Below are 13,166 nucleotides of genomic sequence, written 5' to 3'. Positions count from 1 at the left end.
AAACATTGGATATAAAATTAGTTATTTTTATTTGTCATGGTAAATTTGCTTTTACAATTTTCAAGTACTACTCCAGTGTTTGTTTTTTACTGCACCACTGGATTGGTGCTTTGAAAGTAAGTCCCCTGCCTGTATTATAATTACAATACCTTTCAGCGGCTTGACCTTCTATCGCTGCTCTAGTGATTAGAGACCTGCCGGCAGCCCCAGTATTTCATGCAGCACATCAGAAGTTACAACTCAATACATCTCTAGAAGCCTCATTCTGTCTCTCATAGCATTGGGAGCTTGTGACGTAAATTCTGACTTTCAACCAATCAGATGTTACTGTCACAGATGGCACCACAAGAACATTGGTAAAAGGTTAAGATGCCAGAAAGTGAGTATATATGACAGGGGGCTTAAGCTGGGTTCACACATAGCAACAACGACGTCGCTGTTACGTCACCATTTTCTGTGACGCAACAGCGACCTAGTAAGTTGCTGTTATGATCGCTGCTTAGCTGTCAAACACAGCAGACACAGCAGCGATCATAACGACACGCGTCGCTGTGGAAGCCATGCTGCACTTGGTAACTAAGGTAAATATCGGGTAACCATTACCCGATATTTACCTTGGTTACCAGCACACACGCTTAGCGCTGGCTCCCTGCTCTCCTAGCCAGGGTACACATCGGGTTAATTACCCGATGTGTACTCCGGCTCCGGCTACGTGTTCAGGGAGCCAGCGCTAAGCGGTGTGCGCTCATGCTGCCAGTGCCGGCTCCCTGCTCACGTAGCTGGAGTACACATCGGGTAATTAACCCGATGTGTACTCTGGCTAGGAGTGCAGGGAGCAGGGAGCCGGTACTGGCAGCGTGAGAGCGGCGGTGCTAGTAACTAATGTAAATATCGAGTAACCAAGGAAAGGGCTTCTTGGTTACCCAATGTTTACCTTGGTTACAGCTTACTGCAGGCTGCCAGATGCCGGCTCCTGCTCCCTGCTCGCTTCAGTTCGTCGCTCTCTCGCTGTCACACAAAGCGATGTGTGCCTCACAGCGGGAGAGTGACGAGCAAAAAATGAAGCAGGACATTCAGCAACGAGCGGCGACCTCACAGCAGGGGCCAGCTCCTTGCTGGATGTCACACACAGCGACAGTGACGGGACGTCACTGCCACGTCACAGAAAATGGTGACGTAGCAGCGATGTCGTTGTCGCCGTCGCTGTGTGTGACACCACCTTTAGATTTAAAGCACCCCTCCAGGTGTGAAAAAAATGCTGAAGTGGTGCTTTAAAGTCAATTATGTTTGGTCAAGATTACTTTAATACATTAGTTCTCTTCCATATGATTAAAAAAAAGCTAGGATAAACATACATGGCTTTAGAAAGTTAATACTGTATAACATGCAATCTTCCTGTGTGTTGTGTTTGATTACTTACTCAATATTTTGACCATAGGATGACGTATGTTTCTTAAACACATTTGCGAAATGAATTTACCTTTGGGTCAATAATAAAAGTGTTTAAGGATGAGTGAATCCTAACTGTAAAGTTTCTGTGCCTGTACCGGACACCTTGTGTCCTGTGTTGAACCTCGAACACAGACTTTTGACTGTACTTCGGGATCCTGTTTGGGTTTTTCATTTGAATAAAGCTTGTTGGAAGATTGCAGAGCAACCAATCAGCAAGCTTTTAGGCTGTGGGCACTTTTGGAGCCATTGCAGCCATGCCAAATATTGGCATAGCTGTGATGGCCAGTGTACCCTGTGACTAGGCTTGCTTCAACACCATTTTGCCTTCTCTACATTAGGGAGAGTACGCTGTAGGAGTCAGGGACAGTGATAGGTGCATGAAGTTGTAAACTAAATATAGTGCTGCATCACGCAGCTTTGCATAGCGTTACAAAACAGCAGTGTACAGGTGATGTAATCTATTTACTCAACTTAGCAAAAAATAGAGTTTTTTCCAGCTTGCCATGCTGTGTGAATATTTTGTTGCATCCTGCAGTTTTGCCCAGGGGTCGGAAACAGGAGCGTACAGGCTATGTAATTTATTAGTGGCCACAGTACCACCAAACCCAAAAATGGAAATAGCTTCCTATTCCATTATTCAAAGCTGTCGGCAGATATAGCTGCCTGCTTTGAACAATTTTTTCAAAATAAATGCTTCAGATGTCAGGGATAGACACTGAGCAGCATGGGTGAGCCATTTCAAACCTAAATGTTTGGGACTGACAGTAGCAAGTCTAGCTGGTGTACCTCCAGCTCAATTCCAAATCCAACCAACTATGAGCTTTTCAAATGCAGCAACTAGACTGTCCACCACTGGAGCAGAAAATTGGCTCCTGTGTGATAACTGTTAAAAAAAGGCAGTCTAAAAATCGGTGCCCTGCTGAAAGCGCAGAGTTGGCACCTGAGGAGCTTGGGCATCTTTCATCAATGTCTCCCCCTTGAAAATGAGCAAAGCAGTGGGAACTTCAACAAGTCAGATACCTGTCACTTTTGATTTTTGAGCACTTTGTTGGATGGGGTTTCATGGCCCATCTCTGTTTTAATTGGATGCTGTGTGCTGGGGCTCCGGCAATGAGAGCTGTCAGGGTCAACTGTGCTACAGGCTGTTTCAGGGCCTTTTTCACAATTCAGTGGTCTGTGGGGGAACTTTGTCAATCTTGACCTTGTGAGTGAACTTGGAATACAGGTCATTATTTGTTAAACTTGTAGCTCTGTGGGTAAACTACGCCAATGTTTTATGTCTGCCTGCTTTAAGCAATATTTTTTTCAAAATAAGTGCTTCAGATTCCTGGGATAGACACTGAGCAGCATGTGTGAGCCGCTTCAAGTCTAAAAAACAAAACAGTGTGTGTACCTTGCTGTATGAATATCTTTGAATTGTAATCCCCATGAATTAAAAGCTTTCGGCAACGACAGGGTTCAGGGTGGTATTAGGGGTGGAAATCTTAAGAAAACTTTGGCACAACTTGAGTGTCAGTGGATCATTACCCTGGGCACAATTGCTCCATCACAACTTTTCTTTGATTTTTCTTCAGTGATCCATTTTTCTTATTTTATCGTGTGTGTTTTTATTGTGATATATTTTTTTTTGTTTTTTTTGTTTTTTCAATAGTAACTTTTCTGTATCATATACAGTGCAGACCAAAAGTTTGGACACACCTTCTCATCTCTAGAATAACTATTAAAGGGAACCTGTCAGCAGAATTTTCGCAATTAAACTAAAAGATTCCCCTTCTGCAGCTCCTGGGCTGCATTCTAGAAAGGTTCCTATTGCTACTGTGCCCCCTTTGAGACCTAAATAAGCACTTTATAAATTCTTACCTTTTTGTATGCAAATGTGTTGTTATGGTCACGGGGGTGGGCTGTATTTCATCCGTTATTCGCACACCTGCTGCTGTACGCCGTCCCTCATTGCTCATTTACATAAATGAGGATGCTGCCTTCATGTAACTGTGTCCTCCCGAGGTCTCACGCATGCCCAGTGGCATTCTCGCGGTACTGAGCACTGTGCAAAGCGTGAACGCTGGTGAGGTGATGGCGCGAGATTATGGGCAGCGCTGTGATTGTCATCAGCAGCGTCATCCAAGTACCCGCCCATATTCTCGTGCCCGCGCATTTCCCTCTGCCTCCACCGTTATGCGCCAGCGCTGGCCATATGTACCACGTTACCTATTACCCATCTTTCCCTGGAGCAGGAAATAGATAGGAGGAGCAGCACACCACAGATCAATAGAGGAGACACACTTGCGCATAACGGTGGAGGCAGAGGGAAAAGCGCGGGCATGAGATTATGGGTGGGTACTTGGATGACGCTGCTGATGACAATCACAGCGCCGCCCATAATCTCGCGCCTGCGCAATCACTTCACCAGCGTTCAAGCTTTGCACAGTGCTCAGTCCTGCGAGAGTGCCACTGGGCATGCGCGAGACCTCAGGAGGATACAGTTAAATGAGAGCGGCGTCCTCATGTATGTAAATGAGCAATGGGGGATGGCGTACAGTGGCAGGAGTGCGAATAATGGACGAAATACAGCCCGCCCCCGTAACCATAAAAACACATTTGCATACAAAAAGGTAAGAATTTATAAAGTGTTTATTTAGGCACATAGGGGGCACAGTAGCAAGAGGAACCTTTCTAGAATGCAGCCCAGGAGCTGCAGAAGGGGAATCTTTTAGTTTAATTGCAAAAATTCTGCTGACAGGATCCCTTTAAGAGGTGACTTTGTGCAGCAGGCCTTCATGGTAAAATAGCTGCTAGGAAACCACTGCTAAGGACAGGCAAAACGCAGAAGAGACTTGTTTGGGCTAAAGAACACAAGGAATGGACATTAGACAAGTGGAAATCCGTGCTTTGGTCTGATGAATCCAAAATTTGAGATCTTTGGATCCAACCACAGTGTCTTTGTACAAAAGGTGAACGGATTGACTCTACATGCCTGGTTCCCACCATGAAGCATGGAGGAGGAGGTGTGATGGTGTGGGGGTGCTTTGCTGGTGACACTGTTGGGGATTTATTCAAAGTTGAAGGCATACTAAACCAGCATGGCTACCACAGCATCTTGCTGCAGCATGCTATTCCATCCGGTTTGCGTTTAGTTGGACAATCATTTATTTTTCAACAGGACAATGACCCCAAACACACCTCCAGGCTGTGTAAGGGCTATTTGACTAGGAAGGAGAGTAATGGGGTGCTACGCCAGCTCACCTGGCCTCTACAGTCACCAGACCTGAACCCAATCGAGATGGTTTGGGGTGAGCTGGACCACAGAGTGAAGACAAAAGGGTGAATAAGTGCTAAGCATCTCTGTGAACTCCTTCAAGACTGTTGGAAGACCATTTCCGGTGACTACTTCTTGAAGCTCATCAAGAGAATGCCAAGAGTGTGCAAAGCAGTAATCAAAGCAAAAGTTGTCTACTTTGAAGAACCTAGAATATAAGACATATTTTCAGTTTCACACTTTTTAAGTATTTCATTCCACATGTTTTAATTCATAGTTTTGATGCCTTCAATATGAATCTACAATTTTTAGAGTCATGAAAATAAAGAAAACTCTTTGAATGCGGTGTGTCCAAACTTTTGGTCTGTACTGTATGTATAGACTAGGGATGTGCGAACCCAAACTGTAAAGTTCGGGGTCCGTTCTGAACACATGGTGTTCGTGCACACGACCCCGAACATGAGCTTTCTGGGACATTCATGTTACAGTTCGGGTCCAGGGGCTGTTAAAAAAAAGCACGTTATTAAAAAAAACATTATGATTATACTTACAGGTCTTGCGACGCATCCTGCAGACTCTGTCTCCCGGCGCTTCTGCTTCCGCGTCTGTCTGATCATTGCTGTTACCCCCAATAAGTACCTCTGGCTAAATGGACCTGCTGTGACCGTGACGTCATACCCATGTGACCAGTCACGTGTGAATGTTGTATTACCTCATTGGCTACAGACTGGTCATGTTAGTATGACATCATCAAAGGTCCTGGTGCACCATGATGCGAGTGTTAGTGCATCACGGCGCACAATCTCTCGACGGCAGTGGGTCAGCTGCATGTATTTCCATGCAGCTGAGGCGCTCCTGTCCTGAGAGTGGGGTGATGCAATGCGAGACGCAAGTGCAATCATCCCCTCACTGTCCGCCTCTGCTTCATCGCTCTTTCCAGAGCAATGTAGCAGACCTGACATGGCTCTCTGTGCTTCTCACTGTGTATACACACTGTCTATGCACATTGAAGAAGCAGAGTTGACTTTGCGCTTTGCTTCTCACTGTGTATAGACACTGTCTGTGCACAGTGAAGAAGCAGAGTTGACATTGTGCTTTGCTTCTCACTGTGTATAGACACTGTCTGTGCACAGTGAAGAAGCAGAGTTGACATTGTGCTTTGCTTCATCACTGTGCATAGACAGTGTCTATACAGAGTGAGAAGCAAAGCGCAATGTCAACTCTTCTACATCACTGTGCACAGTGTCTATACATAGTGAGAAGTAAAGCACAATGTCAACTCTGCTTCATCATTGTGCACAGACACAGTCTATATATAGTGAGAAGCAAAGCACAATGTGCTTTGCTTCTCACTAGGTATATAAACTGTCTGTGCACAGTGATGTAGCAGAGTTGACATTGCGCTTTGCTTCTCACTGTGGATAGACACTGTCTGTGCACAGTGATGAAGCAGAGTTGACATTTCTGTCCCAGTGGATTACGTCGGACTAAGGATTTTTTTATAATAAAGATGGAGTTTCTAAATGTTTTTTTTGTTTTATTTCTAATAAAAAAATTCTCTGCTATGTTTTTTTTTTTACAGTTTCCTAGAAATTCAAGGTGGCCATGTCTAATTTTTTGCGTGACACAATGGATTTCAGGCTTAGTACCATCTGAGAATACAAAGCTGGTATTATCCAGCGAGCCACCGCCATCACGGCCACTGGACGAGCCAGGTATAGCGCCTGGAAATGGCGCTAAGAAACAATATGCCATTTCCAGGGGCGGCTGCGGGCTGCTGAGACTCCCAGCCCCCACTTACCTTTCTTTACCTGACTGGCGATCAAAATACGGCGGGAACCCATGCATTTTTTTTTTATTTTTTTAAATAAACAAAAATAACGCGCTTCCCTGTATTTTGATTGCCAGCCAAGGTACATCAGGCAGATGGAGTGGCAGCCCCTAGCCATCTGCTTTTTCTGCGCTGAGAATCAAAAATACCGCGGAGTGCTACGTCATTTTTTTAAATGATTTATTTATTTTTACAGTACTGTGATGTCAGGCTATCAAAATACAGGGAAGCCCATTGCTTTTTAGTTATTTAAATAATTAAAAAAAATATTCGTGGGCTCCCGCTGCATTTTCTATTACTACCTAAGGGTAATCCAAGCAGCTACTGGCTTGGTTTTACCTTCACAGGCAATAAAAAATCCATCTGAGAATACAAAGCTGGTATTATCCAGCGAGCCACCGCCATCACGGCCACTGGACGAGCCAGGTATAGCGCCTGGAAATGGCGCTAAGAAACAATATGCCATTTCCAGGGGCGGCTGCGGGCTGCTGAGACTCCCAGCCCCCAGTTGCCTTTCTTTACCTGACTGGCGATCAAAATACGGCGGGAACCCATGCATTTTTTTTTTATTTTTTTAAATAAACAAAAATAACGCGCTTCCCTGTATTTTGATTGCCAGCCAAGGTACATCAGGCAGATGGAGTGGCAGCCCCTAGCCATCTGCTTTTTCTGCGCTGAGAATCAAAAATACCGCGGAGTGCTACATCATTTTTTTAAATGATTTATTTATTTTTACAGTACTGTGATGTCAGGCTATCAAAATACAGGGAAGCCCATTGCTTTTTAGTTATTTAAATAATTAAAAAAAATATTCGTGGGCTCCCGCTGCATTTTCTATTACTACCTAAGGGTAATCCAAGCAGCTACTGGCTTGGTTTTACCTTCACTGGCAATAAAAAATCCAGGGAAGCCCTTTTTTTTAATTTTTTGCCAAGAAACTAAGAAAAAATGACATGGGCTTTGCCATGTTTCTGTATGCTAGCCAGGTACAGCAGGCAGGTACAAGCTGCCCCTAACCCCCAGCTGCCTATTTGTACCCAGCTGGGAACAAAATTATAGGGAAGCCCTTTGTTTAATTATTTTATGAATGTCATAAAATAATTTAAAAAAACACGACATGGGCTTCGTCCAATTTTTGTGTCCAGCCAGGTACAACTAGGCAGCTGGGGATTGGAATCTGCAGCGCAGCTTGGCCCGAGCTTTCTGGGCCCTCCCGCTGAGAATTGCAGTCCGCAGCCACCCCAGAAAATGGCGCTTTCATAGAAGCGCCATCTACTGGCACTGTATCCAACTCTTCCAGGGCCCTGGTGCCAGGTGGCCCGCTGGGTAATAAGGGGTTAATACCAGCTTTGTTTTACCAGCTAGTATTAAGCCAGAGATTCTTAATGTCAGGCAAGTTTGACCTGGCCATTAAGAATCTCCAATAAAGGGTTAAAAAAAGACACCACACAGAGAAAAAATACTTTATTAGAAATAAATACACAGATACTTTATTAGAAATAAAATCGCAGACACACTCGGGTACTCCATGTTTATTACTTCCTCTCACCCCTCCACGATCCTGGTCTTCTGTCTTTTTTCTCCTTTAACCCATGCAGCTCTGATATATTAGACAACACGGGATGGGAGGAAGAACGCTGCTGTTCCCCGTGCAGTCTAATCACTCAATGAGTGAGTAAAAACTGTGAGTTGGTAAGCGGTGACGTCACCGCTGCCACCGTTGCCATAGTAGCCTGATGGGCGGGTTACTATAGCAACGGTGATCTCCGATCACCTGATTCCCAGCGCTGCTATTCATCACCAACTGTGGCAGCCAATCCCTGCATGTGGGCTGACTCTGTAAAGAGCGCCGACATGCAGGGACGGGGAGCCGACCATGTGCCTGAGCATCTCGCAGGTACATGGCACTCGCCAAGTATACAGAGTACTGAGATGCTTGGGCGAGCACCGCGTAATGGCGAGATGCCCTGACAGGACCTAGCATGACATCATAGTCATGTTACTAGTCTGTACCCAATGAGATAATACAACATACACACATGACTGGTCACATGCTATGATGTCACGGAAGGTCCTTTGGTTACCGGGCGGCACAGCGATGATTGGACTTTAAAGGAGAAGCGTCAGGAGACAGAGTCCGCAGGACACGTCACGGACCTGTAAGTATAATGACAATGTTTATTATTAACTGTATTCTTTATTTTACAGCTCCCCCATCCCATCACATAACTGTAAAGTCCAAATTCAGTGTTCGGACGCAAGTTTGCGTTGTATCAGAACCCGAACGTGAACTTTACAAAACGTTCTTTATCAGTCATTGGATGATTGGATTCATTTGCACCTTCATTCAGCAATTACCACTTTTCTGAAGGATTCTTCCTGGATTTTTCATTTGTTTTATATGCAGAATATTATTGATATACATGTTTCTTCATGTTAGTTCATATGTATGTTTGGTCATTAATTTTGTTTACTCATCTCTTATAGTTGGATTTTTTTGTATTCATATTTATCATCCTGCAAAAACTTGAATGTTATGTTTTGTTATTAACTTTCCATGTTGTTTTTACATAGTTATTTCCTTTAACTCACTCTTCTCTTTACCCTCTTTATTTCTCTTTTCTATGTGTATATGGGTTGCCCACACTTTGCTCTGATTCGAAATGACCACCGTATGGCAATCATGCTTGGTGGGTCCCCCTGCAGGTAGGCAGCCCTGAAGGCATCCTTACAGGGCACCATGGCTCCCTGACGTCACAGAAGTACTTTTCCTGACCAGCGCTGTTCTCGGAATTGCCGGATATGATGCGCTGTCTGCCAAGGAACCATCATGTATGCTCCCACTAATGTACTGACTTATGTAATTTCTTGCACCTGGGTTGGCCATACTATGTATATAAAATGCTTACATATATTCACATAGTCTCCACCCCCCAAAGAAGCATATGCGAAACATGTTTCAGTTCTACACCGGTAATTATATATTCTAGTTTTGATCTCTTTTTTTGTTTGCCTTAGTTACTTTAAAAAGGGGGTGTTTTTTCTTGTTATGGCCTTACTTTACTATTATACATTCTTGGCTTAATGAGCCATCTAGTGGCCATTACCTCTGTGAGTGTGACCTCCACTGACCTGAGTGACAATACTTGCTCACAGCTATGTCCCCCTGATGCTGTCAGTGTTTTCTGAAGCCTGCGGAGAGCGGACATGTTTTCTCTCTCTGCCGGTTCCAGATGTTGCAGAGCTGAAATCGTTGTTGGTCTTCGTATGGATGGGCGACTTCTTCATTTCGTACTGCAATCTTTCTTCTGGTAAAATCTTAGGTACATGCCACTTAGGATAGTCATCCATTTCTTTTTAGTTTCACTTCTAGAAATAACCACCAGTTAATTAGCCCCTGGGCAAAATACACTTTACATGCTCCTATGGCATTTTTAAACTTTTCATGCACATCTCACTGCCACAGGTTTCTCTCAACTATTTGGACACATCCACCATGCACTTAAAGACTAGAGGGACTCTTTCACCTTCATAGCCATAAGATCATTCTTTAACATTTTGAAACCCATCTTCATTCTTCTTTTCCCACCATAGACTCCACCTCTTGAGCCGCATCCTCCTCATGCTTAGCTGCATTCTCAGAGCCCCTAGGTTTTGCATCAATTTTGACCTCTTGTTTCTAAGACTCCTGTGTCAAGTCAGTCTCTATGTCTTCAGCCTTGTCCTTATCAGCAGGTATTGTCGAGTGCTCAACTCCTGACGAAACCTCTTGGCCAGGCTTCACTGCCTCGGTAGCTCTTTCAGTTTCAGCATTTCTGTGAGTTTCTGCAGCCCCACCTTCAATTTCCTTTGAATTCTTCTGAACTTCAGAGGTTTTCTCACCCTCTAACTCTTCAGCCTCAGGTTCTTCTGAATTTTCCTTAGTAGATATCTCTTCCTCACTGCACTCTCTTTTCATTTTAGTAAAATCACAGTCTACATTGGAATTCTCACCACTCCCCCTGGTATCCTGGACAAACATGTCCACTCTTAACTAGGTGTCAGCCTCCTTTCCTGGATCTACCCCATTTCCAATGGTCAAACAATTATCTAACTTTTTACCAATTCTATTGCTAAATTGGGGAGACCCACCATTCTCTCCAGTTACCCCTAACTCAGGACTGTCAACCTGTAAAAGTGCTATTTCCTCTTTATAACACACCATCATACCAAAAGGAAACCCTTCAGCCTCTTGCTGCAGTAAGGCTTCCTTAGGGCCATTATGTCTTTTATCTGAGCAACCAAACATTTCCCCCTTCTTCCATAAGTTCCAAATTCATTCAAAGTTTCAGACTATTATAATGGGATTCGATAAGTCTGGGACTACACCCATGTCATGGTACACCATATCCTTGGATGCCATAATGAACACTCCAGCCATTGGAAATTCTTTAATATCTCCATGACTGCAGCTGACTTTTATCTTGTTTCCAGAAATTAAATCAACATCGAGAGTGGCCTTTACCAGAATAAACACTCAGAGTCTAAAAGTCCAGTCACATATTCTCCATTCATCACCACGGAACACTTTTCAGATCCCTTGTCGGAATGGTAGTGTACTGCATGCAGAACTTGGATTGAGCACCCACAGTTGTTCCCTGCTATAGTCCACTGGCCACTTTTAACTTGGGACAATTTGCCACATTTTGGGTATCCACTCCCTTTTATGCAACCACCCCCTCTTGGGCACCCCAGTATAGGGGAGGTATGTTTTGTGGCCCCCCCAGGGACTCTCAGGCACCAGACCGCACAGTTCCTCTGTGCTCTGGGCATCTTCCTGGGCACCCCTTGTATGCACTGGACTGGACTTGCCTCATCGAGACACTTTAACCAATCCCGCTGTTGCTACTGCAGCTTCCATCTCTGTCATAGTACCTGCACCAGGTACCATAATTGTTCCTTCATTTCCTCGGAACGCGCTGCTCCATTCATGACTGCTGCTCCACTTTAGGAGTCTTCATGGACCGGACGATCCACTGGCAACAGCTCCTTGCAGCATGTGTAGAGAAAAAAAAAAAGATTGTGGACTCACAGATCCACCATCAACAGCTCCTTGTAGCATGTAGCAGATTTTCATGGACCCATCGATCCACCAAAAACACCACTCTGTAGTTGCTACACATGCTTCCTTGATCACTGACCGCACTCTAGCACCATATGTGACAATTCACTCACTAAATGTCATGGGGCTCACTCACTTTGGTAAACTTTTATTTAAAACATCCAGCACGTTTATTTAACACATCATAAACCATAACGTCAGTCTTGCTTTGGCTACAAATCAACACACTTAAGGCCCCATTACTCACTGCAACATCGCTAACAACATCGCTGTAACGTCACCAGTTTTGTGATGCAATAGCGACCTCCCCAGCGACATTGCAGTGTGTGAAACGCATCAGCGACCTGGCCCCCACTGTGAGGTTGCTGATCGCTACAAATCTTTCAGGACCATTTTTTGGTCCTTTGTTTCCCACTGAGCAGCATGCACCGGTGTGTTTGACACCCTTACAACGACTTCGTTAGCGACTTCCCTTTCAAATAGCTGCTTTAACACGTCCCCAATGACCAACTAGGTCGTTCTGCAGGTCCACATCGCTGCTGCGTCGTTGGCCAGGTCTGCCTGTTTGAGAGCTCACCAGCGACTCAAAAAAGATTTTGTAGCGATCCCGGCCAGGTTAGGATCGCTGGTGGGATCGCTAGAAAGTCTCAGTGTGTAAAGGGGCCTTAACACAGTCCATTTAACTGTGAGATCACCCACATAGATTTCCCTGGCGCCGGTCAGCTTTTACACACTATTCTATTCTCCATTACCTTCAGGAGGTTTGGCAGTCTCCACACAATGACTCCTGTCAGTACACAACACCTTTCTCAAAGATTCCTTCTGACAGACTAAATATGGGCCAAACAAAAAGTCTCCATCTTAACATATGAGACACACCCATGGGAATAGGGTATGTGGATAGCAAGCCCCGCTCGTCTCTCCAGATATCCATGTAACCTGACCCTGATACACCCTAGCAAGACTCGTGGCACTACAAGTACCAAAACATACATCCAGGTTTACACCACTTCTGTGACACATACTGACTGCCTTGTTACAAGGTTAATAACATTTTTTTTACATAACAGTTTCCTATTAATAATAGCTGTGCTGGGTATTACAGCTAAGCTCCATTTATCATTTATTTGTGTAATTATATGATGAATATATAGTATAAATACTTTATATGAATTGTATTCCTACTATGCAGATCATTTTTTTTCTTTCTTTACTGAATAATAATAGCACATGGCACAATATAGAAGCTGTATCCTAATACTAAATAGTAGGGTGCCTAATGCAACTTCATCGGGATCATAGGGTCAAAGACAGAGAAAAGTTGAAGAATGAGTAACAAAATAATTATTTTGGTGACCTCTTAACATGTTTCTTTTTTTTCTAACAGATGGGAGATACGCATTTTAAAGTCAATGGTAGAATTGAAGGAAAAAGTAGATATCAAGCATTTCAGTAATTTAAATGACATGTATTTGATATCGTCCTAGATGAATGGAAAAGTAAAGTCACAACCATCGACACAAACA

This window comes from Anomaloglossus baeobatrachus, chromosome 3 (assembly GCF_048569485.1).
Source record: "Anomaloglossus baeobatrachus isolate aAnoBae1 chromosome 3, aAnoBae1.hap1, whole genome shotgun sequence".
NCBI classification, from domain to species: Eukaryota; Metazoa; Chordata; class Amphibia; order Anura; family Aromobatidae; genus Anomaloglossus; species Anomaloglossus baeobatrachus.
The sequence above is the reverse complement of the archived record's forward strand: the minus strand, read 5'-3'. Positions refer to the sequence as shown.